At 44.3% G+C, this 15,077-nt stretch overlaps 1 pseudogene across 1 annotated transcript; it reads left to right on the top strand.

The window, feature by feature from the left end:
* Nucleotides 1-3,128: 3,128 nt before the first annotated feature.
* LOC117080805 lies at nucleotides 3,129-4,408 on the top strand (annotated as a pseudogene). The gene has a single exon (XR_004435964.1). The product of XR_004435964.1 is annotated as a V-type proton ATPase subunit E 1-like (transcript).
* The last annotated feature ends 10,669 nt before the right edge of the window (nucleotides 4,409-15,077 follow it).

Raw genomic sequence — 15,077 nt, 5'->3', positions numbered from 1 at the left:
CAAGCAAATTTATTCATTAATTCACTCAACAGACCCAGCCATCCCACTACTGGGTATATACCCAGAGGATTATAAAGTATTCTACTACAAAGACACATGCACACGTATGTTTATTGCGGCACTATTCACAATAGCAAAGACTTGGAATCAACCCAAATGTCCATCAGTGACAGACTGGATTAAGAAAATGTGGCACATATACACCATGGAATACTATGCAGCCATAAAAAAGGATGAGTTTGCATCCTTTGTAGGGACATGGATGCAGCTGGAAACCATCATTCTTAGCAAACTATCACGAGAACAGAAAACCAAACACCACATGTTCTCACTCATAGGTGGGAACTGAACAATGAGATCACTTGGACTCGGGAAGGGGAACATCACACACTGGGGCCTATCATGGGGAGGGGGGAGGAGGGAGGGATTGCATTGGGGAGTTATACATGATATAAATGATGAATTGATGGGTGCTGACGAGTTGATGGGTGCAGCACACCAACATGGCATAAGTATACATATGTAACAAACCTGCACGTTATGCACATGTACCCTAGAACTTAAAGTATAATAAAATAAATAAATAAATAAAATAAAATAAAATAATTATTTGGCACCTGTAATATTCCAACCACTGTTCTAGCTACTTGGGTTACACTGGTGAATAGTCTCTACTTTTGTGCAGTTCATTCCTAGTGGAAGAGACAGACAGCAAGCAAGTAAAAAATAGAAGAGAAGAGAACAAATGTATAGAAACAGTAAAATAGAATAGAAGAGAGTAGAATAGAAACACTAGAACAGAAAAGAACTAAACAGAGCATATTACAGTAGAGCAAAATAGAATGGAATAGGAGTAGGGATAAGTGACCTAAAGAAAAATAAAACTGGGTAAGGACAGGGTGAGGTCCTGCTCCTCAGGTTTGCTTCCAGACCTCCTCCTGCTTGGCTCTGAATTGCTGGGGAGCTGATCTCTGCAGGCTGCATTTCCCAGGCTCCTGTTAGCCGGTGGACTTTGACCATTCAGAGCAACTGGTAGGAGATTGGCAGTCAGAATCAAGCAGCCTGCCAGGATTTTTCACCACCTTTTCCTCTGCCTCCACTGTAACTGCATCTCATTTAAGCCTCCATTGCTGAATAGGTCACTTCTACACAGTGACCTTGTTCCTGGAAAAAAATCTCTTCTCTGTCCCTCCAACCTAGGGGTGGTCACAACTTGTCTTGGTTGCTAGTCTCTGGGTCGCCTCACTCTCCTGGTTGGAGTCTCTGCCTTTTCAATCACCCATGTAGCCAGTTCTTTGTATTAAACTTTATCTTATGAAAATGCACAGTGTGGTTCCTGTTTTCCTAGTAGGACCCTAATCAACACAGAAGGGAGGTAGGGTGCTATTTTCAAATCTGTGGTCAGAAAAGATCCATTGAGCAGAAACATAAATAATGTGAAGGGGTGAGGCATGGGATAAAGATCTGAGAGGAAGAGGATTCCAGGGAGAGGGAAGAGCCAGTGTGAAGGCCAAAAAAGGGAAATATTTGAGTGCATTCAAACAGCAATAAGCATGCATTCCGTGTACCAGGGCAGGAACCAGAGGAGCTGGGGTTGGTGCGGTAGGCAGGACCACCTCTCTGCTCAAGGCCTTCAGATCAGTCCCAGCAATGGCCTTCAAAGCCCTTCATAATTTAGTCTCTCGTTGCTTGCCTGACTTCAGTTCTTACTACTCCTTCCATTCCCCACTCCGCTCCAGCCACTGTCATTTCCTTGCTCTTCCTCAGCACTGCCCGGATGTGCTCCCACCACAACACCTTGCACGTGTTGTTCCTTCTGTCTAGAATATTTTCTCTCAGATATCCACAAAGCTTACTTTCTCATCTCCTTCAAATCTTTGCCCAAATATAGTCTTCTTTTTTTTTTTAGATGGAGTCTCACTCTGTCACCTAGACTGGAGTACAGTGGCATGATCTCGGCTCACTGCAACCTCCGCCTCCTGGGTTCAAGAAATCCTCTGCCTCAAGCTCAAGTAGCTGGGATTACAGGCGCCCACCACCACACCCGGGTAATTTTTTGTATTTTTAGTAGAGATGGGGCTTCACCATCTTGGCCAGGCTGGTCTTGAACTCCTGACCTTGTGATCCACCGGCCTCAGCCTCTCAAAGTGCTGGGATTACAGGTGTGAGCTACCGCACCTCGCCGCCCAAATATAGTCTTCTTAATGAGGCATCCCCTAACCACCCGGCTTCAAATTGCACACCCACCCCAGCTCTCCTCAACCCCTTTCATTTTTAATTTTCCTTCATGGCACTGTTTGCTGTTTTGTAAACTCTATGACAGCAGGGATTTTTGAATACTTAGTTTCAAAACATTGATGTATCCCCATCACTAATGTATCCCTCAGTACCTGGAACAGTGCCTGGCGCACTGTAGATCTCTATACTAATTTGTAGAATTAATTAATTAATTTTCATCAGGGGAATGAAGCAATCTGATATACAATTTCAAAAGAGAAGAGTGGGCTATGGAAAATCGACTGTAGGGTTGGGGGCAATGGTGAAAGCAGGGGAAACCAGTTAGGATAACTTGTAGAAATCTAAGATAGAGATGGTAGTAACTTAGGCTAAGACAATAGCTACAGAGGTGATCAGAGGTAAGATTTAGGATAGGTTTTAGAGAAGAAACAGACATGACTTGATAATTAATAAAATGTAGTGGTAAAGGGAGATGAAGTGTCAAAGATGACTCCAAGAGCTGGGTGCAGTGGTGTGTGCCTGTAGTCCTAGCTACTCAGGAGGCTGAGGCAGTAAGATCCCTTGTGCCCAGGAGTTTGAGACCAGCCTGGGAAAGACAGCAAGACCCTATCTAAAAGAAGAAAAAGAAAAAAAAGAAAAGAAAAAATTGTTTAAAGAAAAAAGAGAATTTAAAAATTAAAAAAAAAAAATTTAATGACTCCAAGTGTCTGGTATGCCAAGGTGCCTATCCCTAGTTAGGAAAGACTGGAGCAGTGTCAAAATCAGAATGAAAGATCGAAAGTTCCATTTTGGACATAGCTAAGTTAGAGATGTCTGAGCTCAGAAGAGAAGCATGAAATGAAAATATATATCTGAAATTCATCAACATATTAAAAGTATCTGAGAAAGGAAACCGAGATCTGTGCAGGGCTTCCCTTTGCCCGTTCGTCTCCCCTCACCCTTTAAACCTAAACTCGAGCCTGCTGCTCACCGACCTAGCATTGTTCTCGCCATGACTCTCAGCAATGCTGACGTGCAAAAGCAGATAAAGCATATGATGGCTTTCATTTAACAAGAAGCCAATGAGAAAGCAGAAGAAATAGATGCAAAGGCAGAAGAAGAGTTCAACATAGAGAAAGGTCGGCTTGTGCAAACCCAAAGACTAAAGATTATGGAATATTATGAGAAGAAAGAGAAACAGATTGAGCAGCAGAAGAAAATTCAGATGTCCAGTTTGATGAATTAAGCGAGACTCAAAGTCCTCAGAGCGAGAGACGACCTTATCACAGACCTACTAAATGAAGCAAAACAGAGACTCAGCGAGGTGGTAAAAGGTACAACCAGGTACCAAGTGCTGCTGGATGGACTGGTTCTCCAGGGTTTGTACCAGTTGCGGGAGCCCTGAATGATTGTTCATTGCAGGAAACAAGATTTCCCTCTGGTAAAGGCTGCAGTGCAGAAGGCAATCCCTATGTACAAAATTGCCACCAAAAACGATGTTGATGTCCAAATTGACCAGGAGTCCTACCTGCCTGAAGACATAGCTGGTGGAGTTGAGATCTATAATGGGGATTGTAAAATAAAGATTTCCAACACCCTGGAAAGCCGGCTGGATCTCATAGCCCAGCAGATGATTCCAGAAGTCCGGGGAGCTTTGTTTGGTGCAAATGCCAACAGGAAGTTTTTGGACTAAGCCTTCAGGAGGTGGAGCTCATCCTCAGCTCTCCTGCTGTGATGTGGAAGCTTCTGATATTTGAAGAAACACGAATGTCTCTGTAGCTTCCTCTTTACTGCCCCAGTATTGCTCTGTATTTATCAGTGATGCCCCTTCTGTCACTCATGCCTTGCCTAATTGTTCACAGTGGTGGAAAGCTTCATGTAATATGATCAGGACCCACCTCCAGTTCATCTGAAAGTAACAGTGTCCAGTTGGTTCTCCAGCACTAGGGGAAGGGGCAGATAGTGGTCGCATGGGCTTCCTGGGTCTCCACTCTCCGTCTGGCCTAGAGGTGATGTGTTTGGTGTTTGGCCCTGCAGTCCCCACTCTTGAGGCTTAAGGTGCGTGTGGCGCACCACTCCTTCCAGCAGTAGTCGCTTGACTGTTACCTGTTTAGGCCTAGAAGTTTTCCCTCATCTGTAAATGTGATTTAAAATCTAGGCCATGAATATGCTTTATTTATTAAAAGAGTTACATAGGGGGAAAAAAAAAAAAAACAGTATCTGAGGCTGGGAGAAGCTATGATCATCTGGCCCTAAGGAGATGTAAAGATGCCAGATTCTGTATTAAGTTGATCAAAAGATCCTCAAATATGCAGCAGATATTCCTTGTCACTTTATGGTCAACTAGATTCGTCTTTTTTCTCTTGGTCAAAAATGAATCGCAGCTGGGTGTGGTAGCTCACACCTGTAATCCCAGCACCTTAGGAGGCCAAGGCAGACAGATCATTTGAACTCAGAAATTCAAGACCAGCCTGGGCAACATGGTGAAGCCCTCTTTCTATTAAAAAAAAAAAAATTATCTGGGCATGGTGGCACATGCCTGTAATCCCAGCTACTTGGGAGGCTGAGATGGGAGGATGGCTTGAGCCTAGGAGGTGGAGGTTGCAGTGAGCCAAGATGGTACCACTGCACTCCAGCCTGGGCAACAGAGAGTCAGACCCTGTCTCAAAAAACAATAATAATAATTTAAAATTAAACAAAAAAAAAGTGAATCCCTGGCCAGGCAAAGTGGCTCATGCCTGTAATCCCAGCACTTTGGGAGGCCAAGGCGGGTGGATCACCTGAGGTTGGGAGTTCGAGACCAGCCTGACCAACATGGAGAAACCCCATCTCTACTAAAAATACAAAATTAGCCAGGCACAGTGGTGCATGCCTGTAATCCCAGCTACTCAGGAGGCTGAGACAGGAGAATCCCTTGAACCCAGGAGGCAGAGGTTGCAGTGAGCTGAGATCCTACCGTTGCACTCTAGCCTGGGCAACAAGAGCATAACTCTGTTTCAAAAAAAAAAAAAAAAAAAGTGAATCCCTACATTCCAGTGTGGCCCTTAGACCTTTCAAACAGGGTTTCTGCCCATCCCCACCTCTGAGCAGATCCCTGCTCTGGAGTGACGTCTACAACATTTTCTAAGAAATGATGCTTGGAACCAGCTGGGGCCAGCAGGGCTTCCCAGTGGGACACCTCAAGTCTGAATGAAGATCCATGTGAGCCACAATTTCTATTTTTTTTTTCTTCAGAAGAAGAAAGCACAGTCGGCTGGACACTGTGGCTCATGCCCATAATCCTAGCACTTTGGGAGGTCGAGGTGGGCGAACTGCCTGAGCTTAGGCATTCAAGACCAGCCTGGGCAACAGAGCAAAACCCCGTCTCTACTAAAAATACAAAAATTAGTAGGACATGGTAGCCCATGCCTGTAGTCCCAGCTACTTGGGAGGCTGAGATGAGAGAATCACTTGAACCTGGGAGCCAGAGGTTGCAGTGAGCCGAGTTCATGCCACTGCACTCCAGCCTGGGTGACAGAGTGAGACCCTGTCTCAAATAAATAAATAAATAAATAAATAAAATAGAAGAAGAAAGCACAGGATTTTTCTCTTGGAGCATAGAAGGTCTTTCTAGGTATGACACAACACATAACCCATGAAAGGAAAGGTCAAGATTTTGACAATATAAAATATAAAATAAAAATTCCACATTACAAAACCTACCATAAGCAAAATGCAAAAGACAGAAAATCAAACTGGAAAAAAATTAAAACTCTTATTAGTGACAAGTTTATCTTGTTGAAAGAAAAACTTCAGCCAAATTAAATTTAAAAGAGTGTAATTGAGCAATGAATGATTCATGAATCAGGCAGTCTCTAGAATCAAGCAGATTCAGAGAGACTCCAGGGGTTCCTCATGGTCAGAACAAATTTATAGACAAAAAAAGTAAAGTAATATACAAAAATCAGAAGTGAGGTATACAGAGACAGCTGGATGGGTTACAGGTTGGCCTTTGCCTTATTTGAACACAGTTTGAACACTCAGCAGTCTATGAGTGGTTGAAGTATGGCTGCTGGGATTGGCCAAGACTCAGCTATCATTACAGATGCATAGTCTTAAATTAGGTTTTCAATCTTGTGTGCCTATTAAGCTATGTTACCATTTGTCAATGATGATTCAAATATAGAAGTATGGAATCTTTCTCAGGCCATATTTAGTTTGCTTTAACAATCTAAAAACTAAGACTGAGGTATCAGAGAAACCAAGAGAAGAAAGTGTCAATGACGATGAGAACAATCAAATGCATCCCATTCTGCTGACAGATCGAGAAGAAAGAGACTGAAAAGGGCCCCTTAGATATATTTATGTGGAGGTCATAAGATGCCTTAGCCATTTTAATAGATTGGTGGTGGTCAAAATGCAAGGAAATGGGAATAGCGTGTGCAGGACATTCTTTCAAGATACTCTCTGTTAAACAGAACAGAGAAACACTGGTAGTGAAGCATATTGGGTTAGGTCTAGAAAGAAGCTTGCATTTGTTTTGTGTTGATTTGCCTCATTTTGACTTTTAATGATAGAATCTTGATGGGATTTTCAAATTGAGCAGGATAGGTTGAAAATGTCAGAAACAGTGTGGCTAATACTGTCTTTGTCCTCTAATAGCCATTCTCTCATCTTCTATGGTAGTAGAGTCTGAATTTCAGCAGAGTAAATTACCTCCTGGAACAAAAATGACATTTCTTCACTTCCCTTGCAGTAGAATAATGTGTCCAAGTTCTAGCCATGGAAATAAAGGCAGAAATGTCTTGTGCAACTTCTAGGAAGTGTCCTTAAAGGAAAGGGCTCTCTTTTTCCTGCTGGCAAGAGTGTAGATATGATGGCTGGAGCATGAGCCACAAGGTGGAAGCCACATTTTGGGGATGGTGGAAGCCACATTTTGGGGATGGTGCGCAAGATCAAAGCAGCCTGGTTTCCTGCTGATCACAGTGTTGTCATGCAAGTCCTTCATGGGCTGTGTCTATGTGAGGGAGGAATAAATGTTGAACTCCTTTAAAGCTGCTGTTATTTTCAGTTTTTTGTCACTGATGACATAATATTAACTAGGAGAGGGCCAGGCGAGGTGTCTCACGCCTGTAGTCTCAGCACTTTGGGAGGTCGAGGCAGGTGGATCACCTGAGGTCAGGAGTTTGAGACCAGCTTGACCAACATGGTGAAACCCCGTCTGTACTACAGATACAAAAATCAGCCAAGTGTAGTGGTGCACACCTGTAGTCCCAGCTTCTCAGAAGGCTGAGGCAGGAGAATCGCTTGAGCCCGGGAGGTGGAGGTTGCAGTGAGCCGAGACTGTGGCACTGTACTCCATCCAGCCTGGGTGACAGAGCGAGACTCCGTCTCAAAAAAAAAAAGAAAAAAAAATCAACTAGGAGAGGGGGAATAACCAACATAATCAGATTCCTGAGAGATAGAAGAATGTAAAAGTATCAGCCCTTTGTAAGAGGGATGCTTCATCAACTGGGACCTGGTCTCAACTACTTGCCAGCTGTGTGATCTTAGGCACGCTATATAACTTCTCTGCACCTGTATTTCATCATCTGTAAAATATTAGGATATAAGAAAAGGGGAAAGGGAGAGGATGGCTACAGATGCGAGCAGGGTTTTAATTTGTTGTAACAAAGACAAGGGAATGTCTGTCTGGATGGCTTCTAAATTATCTGTAAAATAGAAGGCAAAATCAATAAGTGAAAGTGGGTAGTGTGAGGGCAGAGGATGCAGAGAATATGAAAAGATCTACAAAGTTATGAGAAAGTTATTGTAGAAAAAGAGCAAGCTGACTAGAGAAACATGGAAAAATTACCAGGCAGCACTGAGGGACCATGTGAGTCTGGGGATCATGAATTTATCATTATATCACTTTTTCTAGCTATAGAATTTACTGTAACAATTTCAGCTACTCTGGTTCAGAAGAAGAAAATAAAAGTGATTGGGATCATTTGAGACTGGAGTTCAGCCAGATGAAAATGACAGAGGAGAGGGGAACGCAGGAGCTGAGCGTATCTGCGAAGGAATTACTATAATGTTAGATTACAAAGTATTATTTTAAATGGACAGGAAGCCAGGAGCAGGTGGGTAAACAGAGAGAAAAGGAAGATAGATTGGATGCATTGATGAAGTCAGAGAGCTATTGCATTGGGGGGGTGCCCATCCACCACACCACTCATGCACTCGTGTGCACACAAATGTGCATGCACAATCACATATATTGGTTTCCTAGTTTAATTTCTGTTTGGAAGCTGAAAAATATCCCCCCCAAGGATTAGCTTCTTCATAGAATAGAGATGGTAAAATAAAATGTATAACTGTCTAGTTTTCAGGACTAGATTTCACCCTTGTTCAGCCTACCCAAGAACGGGGCTGAGACACTTCCTTCCACATTACACTCCCCTTCCTGTGTGTCAAAGATCTGACTGCTTCAGTGGAGCTTACAAGTATCCTGAGTCATTTTAAGTGAATTTCCACATGAGACAGTGTGGTTGGAGTGTGGCAAGATCTCAGGACACAGAGAGGTGACCTTCATCCTATGTAAGATGTAGGCAGCTGTGGATGAAGAGCCTTCTCCCAGGAATGACTGGAAGATCATCTGTCAACACTGGTGACATTGGGTGCTCATGTGACTGTTGACAGAAAGTCTGCAGGGGACAGCTTCTGTGCTGCTTCCTCATGCTAACTGATGGGGGGAGGCAAGTATGTTATTCTTGCCCCTATCCTCTCCTGAGCTGGAGTCTCCTGTAGGGCAGGGCCTTTCCTACTAACAGGTATATCCCCAGCTTCTTGGTCTGAACCTGACACAGAACAGTGTGTGTGTTGGCAGGGGTGGGTGGGAATAAATGGATGATTCCCTGACAATAGACAGAGCTAAGTTATTGTCATTAAGTAAATATTCCCTACATCTTCCACAGGGCAGGGTGGTGAGGGGCAGTTTTTAACATTTAACTTTTCCTTCGGCCTCCACCTCACTGTAACCATAGATTTCCTCTCTCCTGACAATGAACAGTGTGGATAAGGCATGGAAGACTGGGGAAGTTATCAGCTAGACCTCATTAAATCAATGATAGTCAATACAGATGTAGCATCTACTATGTGTAAGGCTGTAGATACTGTATAGTTGGTGATGAAATACAAGATGCAACTTTATAAGTTTGCCTCAGATACTAAAAGTCTTCCTCTGTCCTATCTGTTGATCTAAGTACTATCTCATTGTATCTTCACAACCTTGTATTATCTCTTATCTCCATGTCACACAGAAAGAAATTGAAGCTCAAAAACTGATATGCTTTGTCCAGGTCACACAACTAATAAGTGGCAGAACAAGGATTCTAATCCAGATAGCTTGAGTTTAAATTGCAGCCCCTTGGCTGGACGCGGTGTCTCACGCCTGTAATCCCAGCATTTTGGGAGGCCGAGGCAGGTGGATCACCTGAGGTCAGGAGTTTGAGACAAACCTGGCTAACACAGTGAAACTCCGTCTCTACTAAAAATACAAAAAATTGGCCGGGCGCGGTGGCTCAAGCCTGTAATCCCAGCACTTTGGGAGGCCGAGACGGGCGGATCACGAGGTCAGGAGATCGAGACCATCCTGGCTAACACGGTGAAACCCCGTCTCTACTAAAAAAATACAAAAAATTAGCCGGGCGAGATGGCGGGCGCCTGTAGTCCCAGCTACTTGGGAGGCTGAGGCGAGAGAATGGCGTAAACCCGGGAGGCGGAGCTTGCAGTGAGCTGAGATCCGGCCACTGCACTCCAGCCTGGGCGACAGAGCGAGACTCCGTCTCAACAACAACAACAAAAAAAAAATACAAAAAAAATACAAAAAATTAGCCAGGCGTGGTGGTGGACGCCTGTAATCCCAGCTACTCGGGAGGCTGAGGCAGGAGAATGGTGTGAACCCAGGAGGCGGAGCTTGCAGTGAGCCGAGATCGCACCACTGCACTCCAGCCTGGGCGACAGAGTGAGACTCCATCTCGAACAATAAATAAATAAATAAATAAATAAATAAATAAATAAATAAATAAATAAATTAAATAAATAAATTGCAGCCCCTACTATTGGGGGTTCTACATACACTGCATTGGAATTGCCTGACAAGAGAAAATTTCTTCCAGATTTCGGCTCTTAAATGTATAGATTACCAGCTTTCCAGTAATCCCTAAAATTTTCACAAGAGGGAGACCTTTCCCCATCAGTGCTAGACTGCTGTCTGGCATTTCGAATTCCATTTGCAGTTTCATAGACAGCTCAAGAATTGGCTGGCCACTTGTACAGATTATTTGTACAGGTTTCCTGACACAACAAAATGTAGATACCCTAAGCGAATGCCTGCTTAAATTACCCCAAATTAACTAGGAAGTTCTCTGTCCCAACCAGGCAGCAGTTTTTTCCCTCTGCCAGTCACTCTCCAAGCCAGGCACTCAGTTCACCACAGAGGCAGGGCCTGTATAAGCTTTAGATCTTTAAATACCTTTCCCTCCCCAAGTTCTAGTCATTATCCAATAGCCTAGAAGCCTCCACAATAGGTTTCAGAAGTTCTAAAACGTTGTCTCACCTTTCCCACTACCAGCCCTGCAGAAAACTTTGTTCACAATGAAATTTTCCACCTCCTGGACCTCAACCATCACCACTATCCAAGGGCTTACAGAGTGTCTGAGCAACAGATATGGAATCCTATCATTTCATACCAGGAACCACTTTTCAGCAAAAGAGGTGTAAAGTGGGCATATGACTATTGTGTCCACTGGTCACATTACAGCAGACCACTTAGAAACTGCCAGCCTAACACAGTGATAGAATCAGCTGGTAGATGCACAGCTAAAGCACAAACATGGAAGTAATTCCTAGAGAGGAGGAGGTGCCATCTTCTAGCATGCAGTATACACTTTGAACCAACAACCTGGTGTTCTGTTCCCAAAAGGTAAAACATAAGGGTTCAGAACCAAAGAGAGAAAGCAGGTATGGCCCTGTTCGCCATCATTCCCAGTAATCTAAGTGGGAAATTTGTGATTTCTGCCCCTACAACTCTAGGCTCTGCTGCTTTAGAGGCTGTGATTCCCATTGGGGAAATGTGTCCAGCAGGGGAATGGGTTATGGTTGTTGCCTAGGAACTCTGGGTTCCTGCGTGCAGAGGCCAGCAGGCAAGAAGAGGCATGATCATGGTGGCTGTAGAGTTGATCCTGATTTGACAATCAGGATCCTGATTGCTGATCCTGATAATACAACTGTTAGAAAATGGAGACATGGGGGAATATGCTTGGCAGCCAGCTGGCCCACTTGGGTGCCTCTTGGTAGTCCCTGCCCTAATTTGATGGTAAAAAGACAAGTGCAGCAGCATGGCTTGAGAAGAGCATGGATACTGGGGCTCAGACCCCCCAGGGAGAAAGTTTGCATCACACCATCAGGTAAGCCACTGAAATCAGCAGAGATGCTCACTAAAGGTGAAGGAAAGCTAAAATGAATAAAAGAAGAAAATGATGAGTATCAGTTGCTGTCCTGAGAGAGGCTTCAGAGAGCTATAATTCTTTCCACTATCTTTCTTCTGACTTCCACCATGAAGAGAGACTCATTAGCATGCTAGAGGAGCTGTTCCAGACTTCCGTGAAATGAATCCAAATGGCACAAGAGGTAGTCTGTGGTGGACACTGTGATGTGCCACATGACCTCCCTTCAGGAACAAAGGGCTTATTCCCCCATGTAAACCAAAAATAAAATTCTAAGCCCCCTGACCAACTGATAGACTCCCCTCTCTGCCAAAGACATTCCAATCTAAACCAGAAAATCTAATTCAGGCCATGATCGAAAGTGGGGATTGGACATGCCTTATCATACTCTCCTCCCTTCAGAATTGGGAACAAGTGACCAGCATTAACATTTAAAAAGGTCTGGCCAGGGGCAGTGGCTCACGTCTGTAATCCCAGCACTTTGGGAGGCCGAAGCAGGTGGATCACGAGGTCAGGAGTTCAAGACCAGCCTGACCAACATGGTGAAACCCCATCTCTACTAAAAATACAAAAATTAGCCGGTCGTGGTGGCGGGTGCCTGTAATCCCAGCCACTTGGGAGGCTGAGGCAGAGAACTGCTTGAACCCGGGAGGTGAAGGTTGCAGTGAGCAGAGATCACACCACTGCACTCCAGCCTGGGCAACAGAGCAAGACTCCATCTCAAAAATAAAAAAAAAAATACTAATAAATAAATAAAATATCTTAATGGGGAAAACCTACATTCTGTCGACAATCCTTTTTTTTCTCCAGGTCTCTCCTCTGATCCAGGAGAAAATTAAGAGTCAGACACCTGTTTAAGTCCGATAAGAGCTCTGATGCCTGCTACATGGAGGTTTCATCTGCAAGATAAAATCTTGGTCTCCAGGTCGGGCTTGGTGGCTCACACCTGTAATCCCAGAGCTTTGGGAGGCTGAGGCAGGTGGATCACCTGAGGTCGGGGGCTCAAGACCGGCCTGGCCAACATGGCAAAACCCCGTCTCTACTAAAAATACAAAAATTAGCCAGGTGTGGTGGCAGGTGCCTGTAATCCCAGCTACAGGAGAATTGCTTGAACCCAGGAGGCGGAGGTTGCAGTAAGCTGAGATCACACCACTGCACTCCACTGAGCAAGGCTCTGTCTCAAAAAACAAAACAGAACAAAAACAAACAAACAAAAATCTTGGTCTTCACAACACCTCCTTATCTTAACCTAGACATGCTTTTTATTTTTTATTTTTTTTATCTTTTTTGAGACGGAGTTTTGCTCTTGTCACCCAGGCTGGAGTGCAATGGCCCGGCCTTGGCTCACTGCAACCTCCACCTCCCGGGTTCAAGCGATTCCCCTGCCTTAGTCTCCTGAGTAGCTGGGATTGCAGGCACCTGCCACCATGCCTGGCTAATTTTTTGTATTTTTAGTAGTGACGGGGCTTGACCACGTTGGCGAGGCCAGTCTCGAACTCTTGACCTCAGGTGATCCACCTGCCTCAGCCTCCCAAAGTACTGGGATTACAGGTGTGAGCTGCCATACCCTGCCGACATTCCTTTCTATTGATTCCAGCTCTTTAGATAATAACTCTTTTCAACCAACTGCCAATCAGAAAATCTTTGAATCTGTCTATGACCTGGAGGCTCCTCTCCCCGACTCCCCCAACCTCCACTGCTTCCAGTTGTCTCGCTTTTCTGGATCAAACCAATGCACATTTTACATGTATTGATTGGCCTCTTATGTCTCCCTAAAAGATGTAAAACCAAGCTGTAACCTGACCACCTTGGGCACATGCTGTGCGTGTGCTCTCAGGGTCTCCTGGGGCTGTATCACAGGCCATTAGTCGCTCACTTTTGGCTCAGAATAAATCTCTTCAAGTATTTTACAAAGTTTGCCTCTTTTCATCAACACCCAGCTGTGAAACCACCTTTTCAAAAATTATAGCTGAGGAAATGATGACAGTAAAAGAGATATGACCTAACTGACTCCACCTTGCTTCTAACCTCCAAGCTGTCCTTGTTCATTCCTGGGCATAAACCGAACTAACCTTGAGAAGGAATTTAGTTTATAGCTTAAATTTTTTTTTTAGATGGAGTTTTGCCTGGGGTGGAATGCAATAGCATAATCTTGGCTCTCTGCAACCTCCACCTCCCGGGTTCAGGTGATTCTCCTGCCTCAGCCTCCCGAGTAGCTGGGATTACAGGCACCTGCCACCACACACAGCTGATTTTTGTATCTTTAGTAGAGAAGGGGTTTCACCATGTTGGCCAGGCTGGTCTTGAACTCCTGACTTCAGGTGATCCAACCGCCTCCGCCTCCCATATAGTGCTGGGATTATAGGCATGAGAGCCACCACACCAGGCCTTATACCTTCACTTTTAAACAAAGATGGTAATAGCCCTTTCCTGAAATAAGGCCCCTTCTTGCCTGAACCAAACTGCCTTTGTAGGACTAACAAATTAGCTACAAGATTAGAAATCACAGTTTGGGAGCCATGCAGCGTTCAGCTGCAAGAGTCTGACCCTCCCCAAATTGCTCTTGGAAATAATATCACTGTTGTAAAACCTAAGATTAGTGCTTGAGATATTTTCCAGATCCTGCATTCTGATGCACCAGCTGATACCACCCAGACCAGTAACCTGGCTCAGCCAACTCTGCAATCCCAACTAGGAACAGAAAACAGCAAGAAAAACTCACTTTGACACCCTATGATTTCATCTCCAACCTGACCAATCAGCACTTCCCACTTCATGAGCCCCTATCCACCGAATTATCCTGAAAAACTCCAGTCCCTGAGTTCTTGGGGAGACTGATTTGAGTAATAATAAAACTCCAGTTCCTGGTACAGCCAGCTAATTACTCTCGCTATTGCAATTCTTATCTTGATAGATTGGCTCTGTCTCTGCAGCAGACAAGGAGAACCTGTTGGGCAATTACAGCTGCTCAGAATGGTCTCAACAGAAAGTCATCAGCTCCCTACAGGGATTTTCCTAAATGAAACAAACTCTCTCATCCCATTTCAGGACAACTCTGAAGGGTCATCCCAACTTCAGTGCTCCTATGGGGTCCAATGAGACCTCTCTGAGACAGCATCACAGATGAGCTTGCCCATTTACCCAAGTCTGCTTTCTTCCCTTTCCTTTCACAAGTGTTCATTTCAAGAGCACTTTCTAATACAATTCTCTCACATTAATCTCTGTCTTAGAACCTGATTCCTAGAGAACAGTGTCATTCATGTTGAGGGAAGAGGGACTTTTGATCATCTATCCAGAAGGATAAGGGCGTGTGATATGGCAGCAAGTGATGGTTCCATCAAAAACAACAGGTATGACAACATTGTATAAAAGAGGATGTGATCAAGAAAGATG

The sequence above is a fragment of the Trachypithecus francoisi genome, unplaced genomic scaffold (genome assembly GCF_009764315.1).
Source record: "Trachypithecus francoisi isolate TF-2019V2 unplaced genomic scaffold, Tfra_2.0 Lachesis_group8, whole genome shotgun sequence".
Classification (NCBI taxonomy): domain Eukaryota; kingdom Metazoa; phylum Chordata; class Mammalia; order Primates; family Cercopithecidae; genus Trachypithecus; species Trachypithecus francoisi.
Note: the sequence above shows the minus strand (reverse complement) of the source record. Positions and strands in the feature narration are given on the sequence as shown.